This window comes from Mirounga leonina, unplaced genomic scaffold (genome assembly GCF_011800145.1).
Source record: "Mirounga leonina isolate KUSES-001 unplaced genomic scaffold, KU_Mleo_1.0 Mir_115, whole genome shotgun sequence".
Lineage (NCBI taxonomy): Eukaryota > Metazoa > Chordata > Mammalia > Carnivora > Phocidae > Mirounga > Mirounga leonina.
The window spans coordinates 90,196,882-90,214,679 of NW_023270268.1; the positions used below are offsets into that span (position 1 = coordinate 90,196,882).

Genomic DNA, 17,798 nt, shown 5'->3' on the forward strand with positions numbered 1-17,798 from the left:
ATACTGTATTGATGACTACAGCTTTGTAATATAGTTTGAAGTCTGGAATTGTGAGGCATCCAGTTTTTTCTTTTTCAAGATTGCTTTGGCTATTTTGTCTAGTTGTTTTTAGGATTTTTTTCTTTATATTTTGGAAATTTAACTATGATATGTCTTGGTGTTGGCCTCCTTTTGTTGATTTTAATGGGCATTCTCTGTGCCTCCTGGATTTAGATGTCTGTTTCTTTCCCCAGATTAGGGAAGTTTTCAGCCATAGTATCCTCAAATAACCTGCACCTTTCTCTCTCTCTCCTTCTTCTGTAACAAGTGTAACAAGTGTTACTATGTTTGATGGAGTCACTGAGTTCCCCAAATCTACTTTCATGATCCAAGATTTTTCTTTCTCTCTTTTGTTTGGCTTCATTATTTTCCATAATTCTATCTTCTTTATAACTTGTTTGTTCTTTTGCTTCTTCCATCCTTGTGGTCAGTACATCCAGTCGGTTTTGAATCTCAGATATTACATTTTTCATTTTGGCCTGATTGTTTTTTTAGCTCTTTTGTCTCTGCAGTAAGGGTCTCCCTGATGTCTTCCATGATTTTCTCAAGCCCAGCCAGTATCCTTATGATTGTTGCTTTAAATTCTGGATCAGGCATATTACTTATATCTGTTTTTATTAGATCCCTGGCTGTGACCTTTTCTTGTTCTTTCTTTTGGGATGAATTCCTCCATCTTGGCATTTTGTCTATGTCTCTGTCGTCTCCTGTGTTAGGAAAGCCTGTTATGTTCCCTGTTTCTGAGAGTAAAGGCTTTATGAAGAAGAGATCATATAATGTCCAGGGCCTGGCACTTCAGGAAGTGTCTCTGGTGTGTGCTGCATGGACTATGCTGCTGTGTTTTGGCTGCTCTTTCCCCCAGGTCAGTCCTCTGCAGAGTTTCTCCTTGCCTGCAGTAGGGAGTGTTTTGACCTTGTCCAGAGGGTGGCGAGTTTTAATTAGGTGTGCTCTGGTCTGCTGGTTGAAAGAATCCTGATGCTATTTCTACTAGAGCTGAAGTTTTGCAGAACACTATGGTCAGTAGACCTGAGGGGTATGGGGGATGGGGAGGCAGCTGTGCTGGTCCTCAGGCAGTTGCCTGAGAAAAGCATTACTAGCAGAGTGCAGGGTTGCACGGTTGGTGTAAGTGGTTCATGCTGTCACTGTTGGCACTGTGCTGCTTACTGAAGTTAGTTTATGCTAAGGGGTAAGGGAGAGAAATGGCACCTGCTGGCTCCTTTGTCCCCAGAAAGGCAATGCCACATCTCAGATGCATCTGCGAAGTGGAAAACATCTCTCCCAGTGCATTTCACAGGATCCTCTGATTGCGCTGTCTGCCCCTGGACTATCTGTCCTCCACAGGAGCAATGCAGTGCTTCACCAGTCTCCACACTGCGATGCTGTGGACCTCTCTAATTCCAGTGTTTGAGCCCCTTGGTTGTAAAAACTTACAAAAATCAGCTCCTCTCGTTTTCCCAGTCAAAGGCTATGGGGAAGTGTTTTCTTTGTGTGATTCCCTGTGTGCTCCTCTCTTTGTCTTGCCTCTCTCTATGACCATGGCTCGCTCTCCCCTCTGTGGCACCCATGATCTGCTTCTCCCTCAAATCATATCTCTGCACTTCCTACCTTCTGGGATGTGGCTTCTTCTTTCCCTTTAGTTGTGCAGTTTGTTCTGTCAGTTCTCAGATAGATTTCTTGGGTATTCAGAATGATTGATAATTTATCTTGTTGAGTTGGGGGACGAGGCAAGCTTAGCATTCTCTTACTATTCCCACATCTTAGCTCCTCCTCTGCTAGTACTTAAATGTAAGCTAAATAACAAAAGTGTTGAACTCTTCATTTCTGGATGTTGGAGAAAGTCATTCTTCTCCCGCATTCTTAGATGATAGATCCCTATTTGACAATTACATTCCTCAGCCCAGGTTGAGACATAACTGACATACAATAAACTGTACATGTTTAAAATGGAAAAAAACTATTCTGTTTCAGTCATCATAGTAAAAATAATGAATATATCCATCACCTCTCCCAGTTGCCTTATTTTTAATGCTTCCATCATGCCTCTCCCCATTGGCCCTATATCCTCAACAACCACTAATGTACTTTGTTACTGTAGATTAGTTTGCATGCCATGGAATTTTATATAGGAGCAGTCATACAGCTTATATTTGTTGTTGTCTGACTTCTTTCACTCACCATGATTAATTCGAGATACTGCCATGTTGTATTTATCAAGAGCCCATTTCTTTTTATTGCTGAGGAGTTTTCCACTGTATGGATATGGCATAATTTGTTTAACATTCACTCATTGATGGATATTTGGGATGTTTCTTGTCATCAATGATTTTTTAAAGAAATTTAAAAACTAAATCTGTTTTACTTACCTACATATTTACCACTTCCAGGACTCTTCATTCCTCTGTGTAAATCTCAATTTTCCTCTATATTATTTTTCCTTCTTTCAGAAGGACTTCTTGCAATGTTTCTTGTAGAGTTGAATTTTTAGTTCTGGATCTTTTCAGCTTTTGTATGTCTGTAAAAGTATTTATTTCACCTTCATGTTTAATGGTATTTTGTTTAGGAGAGAATTCTAGAATTGACACTTTTTTCAGTACTTAAAAATTTTTCTTCCACTGTCTTCTATCCTATAAGTCTGCTGTTATTCTTACATTTGTTTCTCTATATGATAATATATCTTTTCCTCCCTTCTGGCTTTTCTTTTCTTTTTTAAGAATTTCAATTATGATGTGCTGGTGTAGTTTTCATCATGTTTCTTGTGCTTGAAGTTCATTAAGCTCCTTGGATCTGTGGATTTACAGTGTTCATCAAATTAGGAAGATTTCTGGCATGACTTATTCAAACATTTTTCCTGTCCCATCCTTTCTTTCTTCTTCTGAGCCTCCTATTGTATGTGTATTAGGTAACTTGAAGTTAAACAATAGATCACTAATTCTCCATTCACTTATTTTGGTCTTTTTTATTCCTTTGTTCCATTTTGGAGAGTACAAATTTGAGTTCCATAATGTTTTCTTTTTCATTGTCAATTCTCCTGTTTGTCCCATCTAGTGTATATTGCATGTAATCTCAGAAATTATATTTTTCATTTCTAAAAGTTCAGTTTGAATTTTTTTGGTATCTTCCATGTCTCTTCTTAACATGCTTGTGCTTTCTTCTATCTCCTTTAATATATGGACTATATTTATGATAGTTGATTTAATGTCCTTGTCTACTGAATTTATCCTATGTATCACTTCTGGATTACTTTCTGTTGATTGATATTTTCTTTTCATCATGGGTATATTTTCCTGTTGATATGGTATCATTGCCTAGAAGCCAGACATTGTGAATCTTATTTTATTAGGTGCCATTTTGTTTTTATTCTTTAGATATGCTTGAACTTTGTTCCAAGGCACAATAATGCTTCTTAGAAACCACACTAAGTTGCTAAAAAGTGTATAGGGTAGCAGTGTAGCTTATGGATAAGTGAAATGAATGACTATTGATTCAAGAAATAGGGAGAAATTAGGAATGCTTTGTTATCATAAGGTACTTGCACTTCCCATTAAGCAATATAATGTTATTTTAAACTGGATTTAGATCAGTTGTAAATGTATATTGCAAACTCTAGGGTAACCGCTAAAAAATAAAAAAAGAGAAATATAACTGATATGCTAAGGAGAGGAAAAGGAATCATATAAAATGCCCACTTTAAAACAAAAAAAATCAGACAAAAAGTAAAAAGAAAATAGGAACAAAGAACAAGGGTAATGAATAGAAAACAGTAAGGACCATGGTAGATACTAATCCAACTGTATTTTCACTTTAAATGTGCATGTTCTAAATAAACCAAGAGATTATCAGAGTAGTTCAAAAAACAAGATCCAACTATATGTTGTCTACAAGAAACCCAATTTAAGTATAAATGCATATATAGATTAAAAGTAAAGGGGTAATGTAAGACATACTATGTTAACATTAATCAAAAAATTAATAATACATATGTATCTAGGCAGTTGCTTCAGGATGGTGGAGAGCATGGTAATACCAGTGAAATCCATAAGCATTGGCTCACTGCCACACTTCATTTGTTATGAAATTAATTTCTTAATCCTTTGTGCATTACCATGATGGTAGATAAGGTATGCTTTAAGTCCATGGATGGTAATTTTAGCAGAAACATTCTATGCAGGGAAGGCAGATCCATATCCAGAATAGTATCTATTCCAGTAAGAACAACATCTTTTCCCTTAATGATGAAAATGGTCCAATGGAACCAACCTGCCACCAGGGAATGGTGCCAAATTGAAGAAAGTATTGGTTTCTGCTGCTGTCATATTGGGCACTCAGCAGTGGTTGTAGCCAGGTCAGCCTTGGTGAGTGAAAATCCATGTTTCTCAGTCCATGCATAACCTCCATTCCTATCACCATCGTTACTTCGTTCATGAGCCCATTAGGTGGTGAGAGGGTTGACTGGGAAAGAGACCAACTGGTATCCACAGAATGGGTCATTCTACGAATTTGATTGTTAAAATTTTCCTCTGCCAAGGTTACCCTTTGGTGAGCATTCACATGGGACAAAAATTTTTCTATATACTAGCTATAGAATTTGAAATTAAAACCAGTAATATTTACATTGGTACCCTCAAAAATAAAGTACTTAGGTATAAATCTAACAAAGCATTTATGAGATTTCTATGAGGAAAACTACAGAACTACAAAAAAATTTTCTTTACTGATGAAAGAAACTGAAGAACAAATAAAAAGATATTCTGTGTTCATGTTAGGAGGACTCAATATTGTCAAGGCATCAGTTCCTCCCAACTTGATCTATAGATTCAACACAGTCTCAATCAAAATCCCAGCAGGTTATTTTGTGGATATTGACAGACTGATTGTAAAGTTATATAGAGAGGCAAAAGACCGGGAATAATAATATTTAAAGAGGAGAACAGTGTCAAAGGACTGGTGCTACCTAACTAGAAGACTTACCATAAAGCTAAAGTAATAAGGACAGTATGGTATTGGTGACAAAATAGACAAATAGATCAATGGGGAACAGAGCAGAAAGTGCAGAAATAGATCCACACATATGTAGTCAACTGATCTTTGACAAAGGAGCAAAGGAAATACAATGGAGCAAAGACAGTCTTGACAAATTATGCTAGAAGAACTGAAACTCACATGCAAAAGAAATGAATCTAGGCACAGACAGTACACCGTTCAAAAAAACTTAACTCAAAATGGATCATAGACCTAAATGTAAACACAAAACTAGAAAATGACTAAAAGAAAATATAAAATCTAGATGACCTTGGATTTGGTAAGGACTTTTTAGATAAAACATAATAAGCAGGATCCATGAAAGAAAAAAATTGATAAGTTGGGCCTTGTTAAAATTAGAAACTTCTGCTCTGTGAAACATCCTATCAAGAGAATGAGAAGATGACACAGACTGGGAGAAAACAATTGCAAAAGATACATCTGATAAAGTTTATTTTTTTTGAATATTTATTTATTTATTTTAGAGAGAGAGAGTGTGAACAGGAGGGGCAGATGGAAAGGGAGAGAGAATCTCAAGGAGACTCCCTGCTGAGTGCAGAGCCCGACACAGGGCTCAAACTAACGATCCTGAGATCATGACCTGCACCAAAACCAAGAACCGGATGCTTAACTGACTGCACCACTTAGGTGCCTCAAGATACATCTGATAAAGGACTGTTATCCAAAATACACAAAGAACACTTAAAGCTCAGCAGTAAGAAAATAAACAACCCAACTAAAAACTGGGCAAAAGATCTGAACAGATACTACACCAAAGAAGATGGACAGATGGCAAATAAGCATATGAAAATATTTAAAATTGCAAATTAAAACAACAAGAAACAACTATATACCTAGTAGAAGGACAAAAAATCTGACATTGTCAACACCAAATGCTAGAATGAATATGGAACAACAGGAACTCTCATTGTTAGGGGATGCAAAAATTATACATTGTCACATTGGAAGACAGTTTGTCAGTTTCCTAAAGTAAACATACTCCTACCATATGATTCAGCAGTCATGCTCCTTGGTATTTACCCCTCAAAACTGAAAACTTATGTCCATATAAAAACCTGCACATGAATGTTTATAGCAGATTTATCCATTCATTGCCAAAACCTGGAAGCAACCAAGATGTCCTTCAGTAGGTGAATGGATAAATTGTGATATATCCAGATAATGAAATATTCTAAAAAGAAATGAGCAATGAAGCTACAAAAAACATACAGAGGAACTTTAAATACATATCACTAAATGAAAGAAGTCAATCTGAAAAAGCTACATACTGTATGATTTCAACTGTATGACAATTTGGAAAAGGCAAACTATGAAGACAGCAAAAAAAAAAAAACCCCAAAAAACAAAAAAACATTCGTTGCCAGGGTTTAAGGGGGAGGGAGTGATGAATAGGCGGACACAGAAGATTTTTAGAGCAGTAGTATTCTGTATTATAATGTGTTATACTGTAATGATGGATATGCTTGGTGTTTTGACCTATATATAATGTCACATAAGCCCTACTGTGAACTATGAATTCTGGGTGATAATGATGTATTAATGTAAGTTTGTCAGTGGTAACAAATGTATTACTCTCATGGAGCTGTTAATAGTAGGGGAGGCTGTGAGTGTGTAGACAGGGGTATATGGAAACTCTACTTTCCACTCAGTTTTGCTGAAACCTAAGATTGCTTTAAAACATAAAGTATATTAAAAAGTATATTAAACTTGGGGCACCTGGGTGGCTCAGTTGGTTAAGCAACTGCCTTCGGCTCAGGTCATGATCCTGGAGTCCCGGGATCGAGTTCCGCATCAGGCTCCCTGCTCAGCGGGGAGTCTGCCTCTCCCTCTGACTCTCCCCCTCTCATGCTCTCTCTCTATCACTCTCTCTCTCAATAAATAAATAAAAATCTTAAAAAAAAAGTATATTAAACTTATGTCCAATCTGTTTTTTACAGTGGTTGTATCATTTTGGATTTTACCAGCAGAGTAAGAGAGTTCCAGTTGATCAGTGTTATCCTCACCATCAGCTACTTTTGCCAGTATTTTTTATTTTAATTAATCTAATGGGTACTTATTTAGTTGTAGTCCATTGTTGTTTTAATTTGTATTCCTCTAGTGGCTAATGATGTTGAATATCTTTCCATGTGCTTATTTGCCATCTGCATATCCTCTTTGGTAAAGAGTCTATTCAAGTAGTTTGCCCATTTTTAAAAAATAAATGTTTTATTTTGGAATAATTTTAGATTTAGAGGAAAGTTGCAAAGATAATACATAAATTTCTCACCTTGGTACATTGCTATTAACTAAATTCTAGACTTTATTTCACTAGTTCTTTGAAATGTTTTTTTCCTACATTTTTGATTGAAGTGAAATTCATATAATATAGAATCAACCATTTAAAATGTACAATTTAGTGGCATTTAGTACATTCACAGTGTTGTGTAACCACCACCACTATATAATTCACATTTTTATCACCACAAAGAATAGCACTGGCTCATTAAGCAGTTACTGCCCATTCTCTTCCTCAGCCACTGGTGCCCATCAATCTGCTTTCTGCTTCTAGGGACTTAACTATTCTGGATATTTCATATAAATGGAATCATACAATTTGTGGCCTTTTATGTATGGCTTCTTTCACTTCATATAATGTTTCTGAGGTTCATCCATATTGTAGCACGGATCAGTGCTTCTTTTTTAATAAAATATTTTTAAATTGTAAAATACACATAAAATTTACCATCTTAACCATTTTTTAAGTGTACAGTTCACTGGTAATAAGTACATTCATATTGTTTTGCCACCATTACCACCAGCCATCTCCAGAATTCATCTTGTAAAAATGAAATTCATTATTCATTAAACAATAACTCCTCATTTCCTCCTCTCCCAGCCCCTGACAGCCACCATTCTACTTTCTCTATGCATTTGACTACTCTGGGTGCCTCATATAATTGGAATCATATAATATTTTTGTCTCTTTTTATTGCTGGTTTATTTTACCTAGCATAATGGCCTCAAAGTTCATACATGTTGTAGCATGTGTCAGAATTTCTTTCCTTTTAAAATCTGAATACATTCCACTGTATGTATATTCTATGTTTTGCTTATCCATTCACCCATTGATTGACACTTGAGTTGCTTCCACATGTTAGCTATTGTCAATAATGCTGTTATGAACATGTATGTACAAATATCTCTTTGAGACTCTGCTTTCAATTCTTTTTGGTATATACCCAGAAATGGATTAGCTAGATCATGCAATAATTCTAATAATTTTAATTTTTTGAGGAACCACCATAGTGTTTTCCATAGCAGCTATACCATTTCACATTCCCACCAGCAGTGAACAAGTGTTCTAATATCTCCATATCCTTGTTAACACTTGTTATTTTCTGTTATTATTATTATTGATGGTAACCATCACCTATTGGGTATGAGGCGGTATCTCAGTGTGGTTTTGATTTGCATTTCCCTAATGATTAGGGATGTTGAGCATCTTTTCATGTGCTTATTGTCCATCTTTGTATCTTCGTTGGAGAAATGTCTAAGTCTTTTGCCCATTTTTGAATTTTGTTGTGGAACTTTAGGAATTCTCTGTATATCCTGGGTAGTAGACCCTGAGATGATTTGCAGATATTTCTCTGTAGTCTGTCTTTTCACTTTCTTAATAATATCCTTTGAAGTGCCAAAGTTTTAAATTTTGATGAAGGCCAATTTACCAATCTTTTTCTCTCATTGCTTATATTTTGGTGTCATAAGAAACCATTGCCAAAGTCAAGGTCATTAAGATTTTCCCTATGCTCTCTTCTAAGAGTTTTATAGTTTAGCTCTTAAAGTTAAGTCATTGATCCATTTTTGTATGTAATGTGAGGTAATGGTCCACCTTCATTCTTTCGCATGTCAATTTCTAGTTGTCTTAGTACCATGTGTTGAAAAGACTACTTTTTACACCATAGAATTGTCCTGGCAACTTGTTGAAAATCAACTGATCATAGATGTATGGTTTTATTTCTGAACTTTCAATTTTATTCCATTGGTATATATGTCTATCCCTATTCTGGTAACACTGTTTTGATTACTATAGATATGGGGGAAGTTTTGATATTGGGAAGTGTGATTCTTCCAACTTTCTTCTTTTTCAATACCGTTTCAGCTATTCTTCAGCATTTCCACATGAATTTCAGCATAATCTTTTCCATTTTGCAAAAAGGTTACTGGTATTTTGGTAGGGTCTGCACTGAATCTATTATATTGTTTTGGATGGTACTAATATTTAAATAATATTAAGCCTTTCAGTCCATGAACAAGTGATATCTTTTCATTTATTTGGGATTCTTTAATTGCTTTTAACAATGTTTTATAGTTTTCAGTGTACAAATGTTATAACTCCTTGGTTAAATTTATTTCTAGATATTTTATTCTTTTAGAGACTTGTAAGAATTTTTAAATTCTTTTTAAAAATTTTCATTGTTGGTGTATAGAAACACAACTGATTTTGCCTGTTTATGTTATAACCTGCAACTTTGCTGACTTCATTTATTCTAGTTGTTCTTTTGTGGTTTCTTTGGGATTTTATACATACAGGATAATACCGTCTGTCAGTAGGGTTAGTTTCATCTTTTTCCATTTTGAATGCCTTTTATTTCTTGCTTAATTTCTCTGGGTAGAACTTCCAGTACAATATAGAATAGAAGTACTAAAAACAGGCATCCTTATCTTGTTCTGGATCTTAAGGAGGAAAGTTTTTATCTTTCATCATTGAGTAGGATCTTGTCTGTGGGTTTTTCAGGAATGCCCTTTGTCATTGTTTAAGGAAGTTCCATTCCATTCCTAGTTTTCTGAGTATTTTTATTAAATTTTATTAAATGCTTCTTCAGTATTTTATTAAGTGCTCCTTCAGTATCAATTGAGGTGTATCTGTATCATGTTTTTTTTCTTTTATTCTATTAATGTTGTTTTTACATCTTTTCTTTTGTTGAACTACCCTTACATTTTTGGGATAAATCCCACTTGGTCATGGTACATAATCCTTTTAATATACTGTTGGATTCTGTTTGCTAATATTGTGTTGAATTTTTGCATGCATATTCATAAAGGATGTTGGTCTCTAATCCATTGTGGTGTTGTCTAGCTTTGAAATTAGGGTGATGTTGGTGTCATAGAATGAATTAGGAAATGTTCCCCCCTCTTCTATTTTTTGGAAGAGTTTGAGAAGGACTGGCATCAATTATTTAAATATTTGGTACAATTCACCAGCCATCTCAACTTCGACCTTCCTTTTTCAGGAAGTTTTTGGGTACTGACTCAATGTCATTACTTATTTTAGCTATGTTGAGATTTTCTTCTTGAGTCAGTTTTGGAAATTCACATGTTTATAGGAATTTGCCTATTTCATTTAGGTTATCTAATGTTGGCATACAGTTGTTCAAAGTATTATCCTCCTTTCTCTAAGTTTGATAGTTAATGTCCCCACTTTCATTTTGATTTTAATTGTTTGCATCTTCTCTCTTTCTTCAAATATTGTTTCTTCTTTTTCTCTTCTTTTCTCAAGTATTCCCATAATATGTTGGTATGCTTGATGATATTTCACAAGTCCCTTAATCTCTATTCATTTTCCTTTGCTTTCTTTTTGCCCTTCTGTGTCAATCATTTCAATTGTACTATCTTCAGATTGGCCAGTTTCCTCTGCTTATTCAAATCTGGTGTTGAACCTTTCTGGTGAATTTTTCATTTTAGCTATTGTAATTTTAGCTCTAGAATTTCTACTTGGTTCCTTTTTATAATTTCTATTTCTTTACTAATGGTCTCTATTTGTTCACTGTTATCCAAGATTCTTTTTTTTTTTTAAAAGACTGATTTATTTGAGAGAGAGAGCATGGAGGGGAGGGGCAGAAGTAGAGGGAGAGAAAGAATCTCAAGCAGACTCCCCGCTGAACAGAGAGTTCTATGTGGGGCTCAATCCCAGGACCCTGAGATCATGACCTGAGCCCAAATCAAGAGTTGGATGCTCAACTGAGCCACCTGGGTGCTCCCATTGTTATCCAAGATTCTTAATTGGTTTTTCACTTGTGCTTGCTTTAGCTTCATGATTTATTAATCTTTTAAAAAATTAGTTATTTTTTATCACTCTTTAAGCATCCTAAAAAGTCTTATTTTAAAATAAAAGTCTTTTTTTTATTATGTTCAGTTAGCCAATGTATAGTACATCATTAGTTTTTGATATAGTGTTCAGTGATTCATTAGTTGTGTGTAACACCCAGTGCTCATCTCAACACATGCCTTCCTCAATATCCATCACTCAGCTACCCCATCCTCCCACCCACCTCTCCTCTGAAACCTTCAGTTTGTTTCCTGGAGTCCATAGTCTCTTATGGATCATCTCCCTCTCTGATTTCTCCCCCTTCAGTTTTCCCTCCCTCCCCCTATGGTCCTCCATGCTATTCCTTATGTTGCACATATGAGTGAAACCATATAATTGTCTTTCTCTGCTTGACTTATTTCACTTAGCATAATCTCCTCCAGTTCCATCCATGTCGATGGAAATGGTGGGTATTCATCCTTTCTGACAGCTGAGTAATATTCTATTGTATATATGTACCACATCTTCTTCATCCATTCATCTGTTGAAGGGCATCTTGGCTCCTTACACAGTTTGGCTATTGTGGACATTGCTGCTATGAACATTGGGGTGAAGGTGCCCCTTCTTTTCACTACATCTGTATGTTTGGGGTAAATACCTATTAGTGCAATTGTTGGGTCTTAGGGTAGCTCTATTTTTAACATCTTGAGGAACCTCCATACTGTTTTCCAGAGTGGCTGTAGCAGCTTGCATTCCCACCAACAGTGTAAGAGGGTTCTCCTTTCTCCACATCCTCACCAACATTTGTTGTTTCCTGTTTTGTTAATTTTTGTCATTTTAACTGGTGTAAGGTGGTATCTCAATGTGGTTTTGATTTGTATTTCCCTGATAGCTAGTGATGTTGAACATTTTTTCATGTGTCTGTTAGCCATTTGTATGTCTTCTTTGGAGAAGTGTCTGTTCATGTCTTCTACCCATTTTTTGACTGGATTATTTGTTTTTCCTTCCTTCCTTCCTTCCTTCCTTCCTTCCTTCCTTCCTTCCTTCCTTCCTTCCTTCCTTCCCTCCCTCCCTCCCTCCCTCTTTCTTTCTTCCTTTCTTTCTTTCTTTCTTTCTTTTCTTTCTTTCTTTTCTTTCTTCCTTCCTTTCTTTCTTTCTTCTTTCTTTTTTTTAAAAGATTTTATTTATTTATTTGACAGAGAGAGAGATAGCAAGAGCAGGAAAACAAGCAGGGGGAGTGGGAGAGGGAAAAGCAGGCTTCCCTCCAAACAGGGAGCCCGATGCGGGGCTTGATCCCAGGACCCTGGGATCATGACCTGAGCCAAAGGCAGATGCTTAACAACTGAGCCACCCAGCCAACCCTGGATTATTTGTTTTTCAAGTGTTGAGTTTGGTAAGTTCTTTATAGATCTTGGATACCAGCCATTTATCTGTAATGTATTTGCAAATATCTTCTCCCAATCCATGGGTAGTCTCTTAGTTTTGTTGACTGTTTCCTTTGCTGTGCAGAAACTTTTTATCTTGATGAAGTCCCAAAAGTTCATTTTTGTTTTTGTTTCCCTTGCTTTTGGAGATGTGTCTTGAAAGAAGTTGCTGTGGCCAATGTCAAAGAGGTTACTGCCCATGTTCTCCTCTAGCATTTTGATGGATTCCTGTCTCACATTGAGGTCTTTCATCCATTTTGAATTTATCTTTGTGTATGGTGTAAGAGAATGAAAAGTCTTTGTAATTCTTTTAATAAAATTAATTTCAACTGGAATGAATTGTTATGGTAAATTTTTTGTTGCCTTTTGTAGCATCCCAGAAATTTTTCTCTACCTTCCCTTTGTTTTCTACTGTAGGAGTTTTGTAGTTGTTCTCCACTAGCTTCTAGATCCTTAGTCTATAATTTTCAGAGTTCTTGATTCATGATATTACTAGAGATATGAAACACAAATCTTGCTTCTGATCTAGGTAGAAACCAGGTCCTCACATATGTGAGGTTTTAAAATCCTCCAGGTTTTAGGGTTTGTTTTTGTTTTCTATTTTTTGTTTTTCTTAAGTCACTAATTTGTGATTAAAGAATACGATTTGAAATCTTCTAAGTATTGAGGTTTTCTTGTGGCTTTAATATAGGTTTAAATTTTGTAAATTTTTCAATTAGCACTTGAAAATAACACTTTCAAGGTACAAAGTTCAAGATATATTAAATAAATATTCCATGTAAACTATGTTTCTTTTTTCCTCAGTGTTCTTTCTTTTTTGTTGAGTTGTCATTATATTACGTTAAAATCTCTCATTATTACTGCATTTCTATTTCTTCTTATTCTGTTATAGTTTTTGATTAATCCACATTACTTGATTTATTATTTTTTTCTGTTTGCACTTCTATTTCATGAATTTTATTTGTCATTTATTTTCATTCTTTTATTATTATTATGTTCAATTAGCCAGCATATAGTACATTATTAGTTTTTGATGTAGGGTTTAATGGTTCATTAGTTGTGTATAACACCATTGTGGATGTACGTTTCATCACTACAAATATAAGCACTCTTCTATAAAATTTAATGTATTTTGTCTTGAACTCAACTTGAATATTAGTACCCTAGTACTAACCTTTGAATCACCCTGCTTTAGATGTTTCTCTTGTTGGATTTTGTTATGTGACACATGCTGAAAAGTCTTTTTCTTATAATAAAACCCAAATTATTTTACTACATCTATTGACATGAGAGACAGTTCATCCTAGTTCTATTTTAAAGAACATATTGATTGTTTTTACTTAATTTTCTAGGAGACAATTTACATACCACCTCTTTCCCCCTCTTGAGTTAATGCAACAGTTTTACATAATGAACTGCTTAAAGGCAGCTTTGGTCAAGAATGGAATAAAACAGCAAAAAAATTAAAAATTTTAAAAGATGAATGTTTAAAACATTCAACACTTTTGCCAATGATATTTAAACAAAACATACAAATGATATTTGCATGATACATGTTTTCATTGTTTCCTTGTTGTTGGTTTTCCTCACCATCATGCAAATGACAGACCTGAAGTCAGTTGCTGTCTGTCATACTAGGTCAAAGAGATTCACTCAGCTTCAGATTATTTGAAGGGCTTGGATAGAAGATTCTAAGATTTTGAAATCTCAAGTTGTCATGGCTCCATTAATTCCTGTGGGGCAGAATTTCCAGTCATCTTGCTTGTCCACTTAAGTAATGCTATCTATTCTGGTACAGCATATCTGAGGCTGTGATGTAGTACTCAGTGTGACTCTCTTGTCATGTTCTGGAAGTGTTCCATAGCTAACCTGTAGTGCTGGATGCTGTGTTTTGGAATGTCTAGTTTGGAGACTAGAGTCAAGGAGCCATGGTCATCTTAGTTAAAGAACACTGGGTAGCAATCATGGCTGGCAGCTACACAATGCTGTGTTATCTGAGACAAATAATTCATTCAGCATTCAGGAGTGGCAGCAACTGTTTTCAGATGAAACCTGAACACCATCTGAGGCATCAGCAATAGGCACATTGCTGTCATGGCTGACCTAGGCTACAGAGCTCCCACTGGCAGAGAAGGTGAAGCTGAGACCCAGCTTCCAGTACCACTGAACTGATACCAGCTAACCAAAATGCATCTTGCTGCCCTACAGCATACTGGTTGGTTTTCATTCACTTCTTTAATGTATACAGAAGCACTCTCCATTTGAAGTCACATAATCCTACTGCCAGGAAAACATTGTTGGGATGCCAATCCAAACCAAGGAACTTTTAATGTGTTTGCTTACCCACTTGCCATTTTCATGCTCAAGTAATAAGCAGAAATGAATTGTGCTTCACTATTCACAGCAAATTTGTTCTCTAGAGGGGACCACTTCACAAAAAGGGCCACATAATTAATTCTGAAGATCAGGGTTAGCTTCCAGACACCATCTTTCTGGCTCTGGCAAAAAACAATGCGATCACTCTTGAAAGACCAATAAATACCTGAGATGTGTCCATTGTGCTCCTGGAGTTCATGAGATTTCACCCACTGGCTCTCATTCTTCTTACAAATGTGAACTCTGGTTATTATGGCTAAAGGCAATCTGAGTATTCCAGGCATGACAAGTAATTGACTCTAGTAAAAAGTTGTAGCAGTGACAATCTTCTTGGTCTTTTCAAAAGGTAGAAAGCTAGAATCTGGGCAGTCCTGAGAGTCTTAAAGTGGAGAATTTGAAGACTGTGGTCAGTCAACATGAACAGGGCTCTGTTCTACTCTCCCACTTTAGTGGGTTGTATCTTCCTGATTTTTTTTTAATATGTATTATCCTTTGCCTAAGTTTTGGGGTATTTTACCCTTTTTCTAGTGGTTATTTCGAATATGTATTTTTCTTTTTAAATTGTTACCTATGCATAATCATTTATTTCCCCTATAAAAAGTGAATTTAGTGCAATTCTTCCTCAGCTTGTTTTTGTTCTCACTTTACCACCAATTAATCACCAAATTTAGTTATAGAATTCTCTTTTTGGCAACTCTATCCTCCTCTCTACATTCCATCTCTCAATTTTAAAATTTCACTATTGTTTCTATATTGTTACAGATTTTAAGTTTATTCTATTTTGTAATCATATTTGCCACTGTTCTTTGACTTAATTAAGTTAAATAATCACTACAGTTCTTTGACCATGGCCTCTCCATGCATTTTTTCATTGGCTGGAATTCATCTTGTAATAGATATGTTTTAAGGGCTTATGGGGGCCTGTGTTTCATTTATAGTACTCTATGTTGCATCTATAACAATATATTCATAATGTTATGTGCCAGCCCCTGGATTATGTACACTCAAGGCTTGAATTCTATAAAATTCATTTTTAGGTTTTTAATTCAAAATATTGTTAGGAAAAAGAAAAGTCTATTTTTTTGTTAAAAATGAGAAACAAGATAGTTTTCCATTAAATGTAAAATGTTAGGTATAAAGCAATTTCCCATGAATCTGGCAATTACCTCATAAAATGCTAACTATGTAAGGGTTCTAACTGCATTAGTATCCACTGTATGAGGTTTTTGCTGCTATTACTATTATTTTACTGTTATTGTTATATGTTCTTTAGGTAAGGATTATTATAACAAAGAAGTTGCATTAGTATCTAAAGCTCTCCAACACCTTGTCATTTTTTTCCTTTGTCTTCAGTGAATAGTTCATGTACATAGTCACTAATAATACCTTGATATAAATGAATGTTATCAATAATTTCTAATTGTTTACTGAGTGGTTAACATGGATGTCCCTGTAGCAACTCAAACTCATTCTCCTTTCCTCTCAAACCAGGCATTCTCCATGAGAACTATTCTTAACACTTTGTAGTCATTCTTGACTTCTTTTTCCTATGCATTACCAACCCTGTTACACCGACTGTAATCCCAACAGTTGTAAATTCTCCCATGGGGACTGCTTTTCTCTTCATTTTCTTTGTTGTTATTTTACTTCAGGCCCTCATTTGGCCTTGTGCAGTAGCTTCAAATCTTCCTCCTTCACTAATTAATTATATACTACTGGAAAATAATCTTCCTAAAGCATGTTACAAGCAACCCAGGTATATTTTACACCAAGATTATATATGCCAGAATTTACATTTATATAGATACTTATCCTTGTTCAGAAGCCTTATGATTTTTTTCTGGAAATTTCATTTTTTTAAATGAAATTACATTAACATACTTAGAAGTAGAGATTTAATGAAATTTTATTGTGAATCCTTTTAAGTGCAAAAATCCTTTAGTAAAGTGGCAAGCACTTGACAATTTTATATATATCTGAGTTTTCATAATTCATCTTTGCTCAAAATATGCATGAAAATAGAATGAAGCTATTGGGAGGGAGACTTTGAGAGACTAACTGGAGACTTTGAGAGACTAACATTTGTAGAAATTGTTTGTTAATGTTTATTAATAACAACTATGCTAACTGATCTCCAGATTGGAATTATAACTAATAGCTTTCTTTGCTATTTCTAATAAATCTAGAAGTGGGCTGGGAATCTTCTTTCTTCATTTGTAAAATGGGAACAATATCAACTACCTTGTCTTGGGCAATATGTCCAAATCATTTAGCATAGTATCTGACACATTGTAGGAGGTCAATAAATAGAACTATAATGTTGATTCTTCTTTTATGTCCATTATCAATTATAATGGTAATACTAATTTATAGCAATTTCTTTAATGTTGAATTAATAATACTAATATGTTAGTATGGTAGTGCTTTATATTTATAAAACATGAATTAATCAAATTCATATAAGATTATATGTAATTAGATATTAAATGTAATAAATTATTTGTTTAACAGTTATTTAATTTAGATACAATGAGGTGAGGTATGTGAATATGCTCTATAAACTTTGGGTAACATGTTCTATGATCTCCCTTCAAATCTTTACCATTTATTAACATGATCTGTTTCTTCTCTGAAGAGAAAAAAAAAAGATTGGGAATAGCAAGAGCAACTTCAAGGAGCTGCTAAGAAAGTCAGGTAAAATAGTATATGAGAAGCAGCTTTGGAAACTCTAAAATATAATGCAAAGACTAATTACTGTATTTTTGTTGTTTTAACCATGACATTAGCAGGATTTAATGCTATGGCTTTAAGTTAGAATAAAGGAGATGAAAGCAAAGGTAATTAAATTAAAAAAAAAA

At 34.9% G+C, this 17,798-nt stretch overlaps 1 protein-coding gene and 1 pseudogene across 1 annotated transcript in view; both read right to left on the reverse strand.

Annotated features, from left to right (window-relative positions):
• The window catches only part of STXBP5L (syntaxin binding protein 5 like), a 428,660-nt gene that overhangs the window by 45,438 nt on the left and 365,424 nt on the right, over positions 1–17,798 (reverse strand). The window lies entirely within an intron of this gene.
• On the reverse strand, positions 14,224–15,358 carry LOC117999139 (annotated as a pseudogene).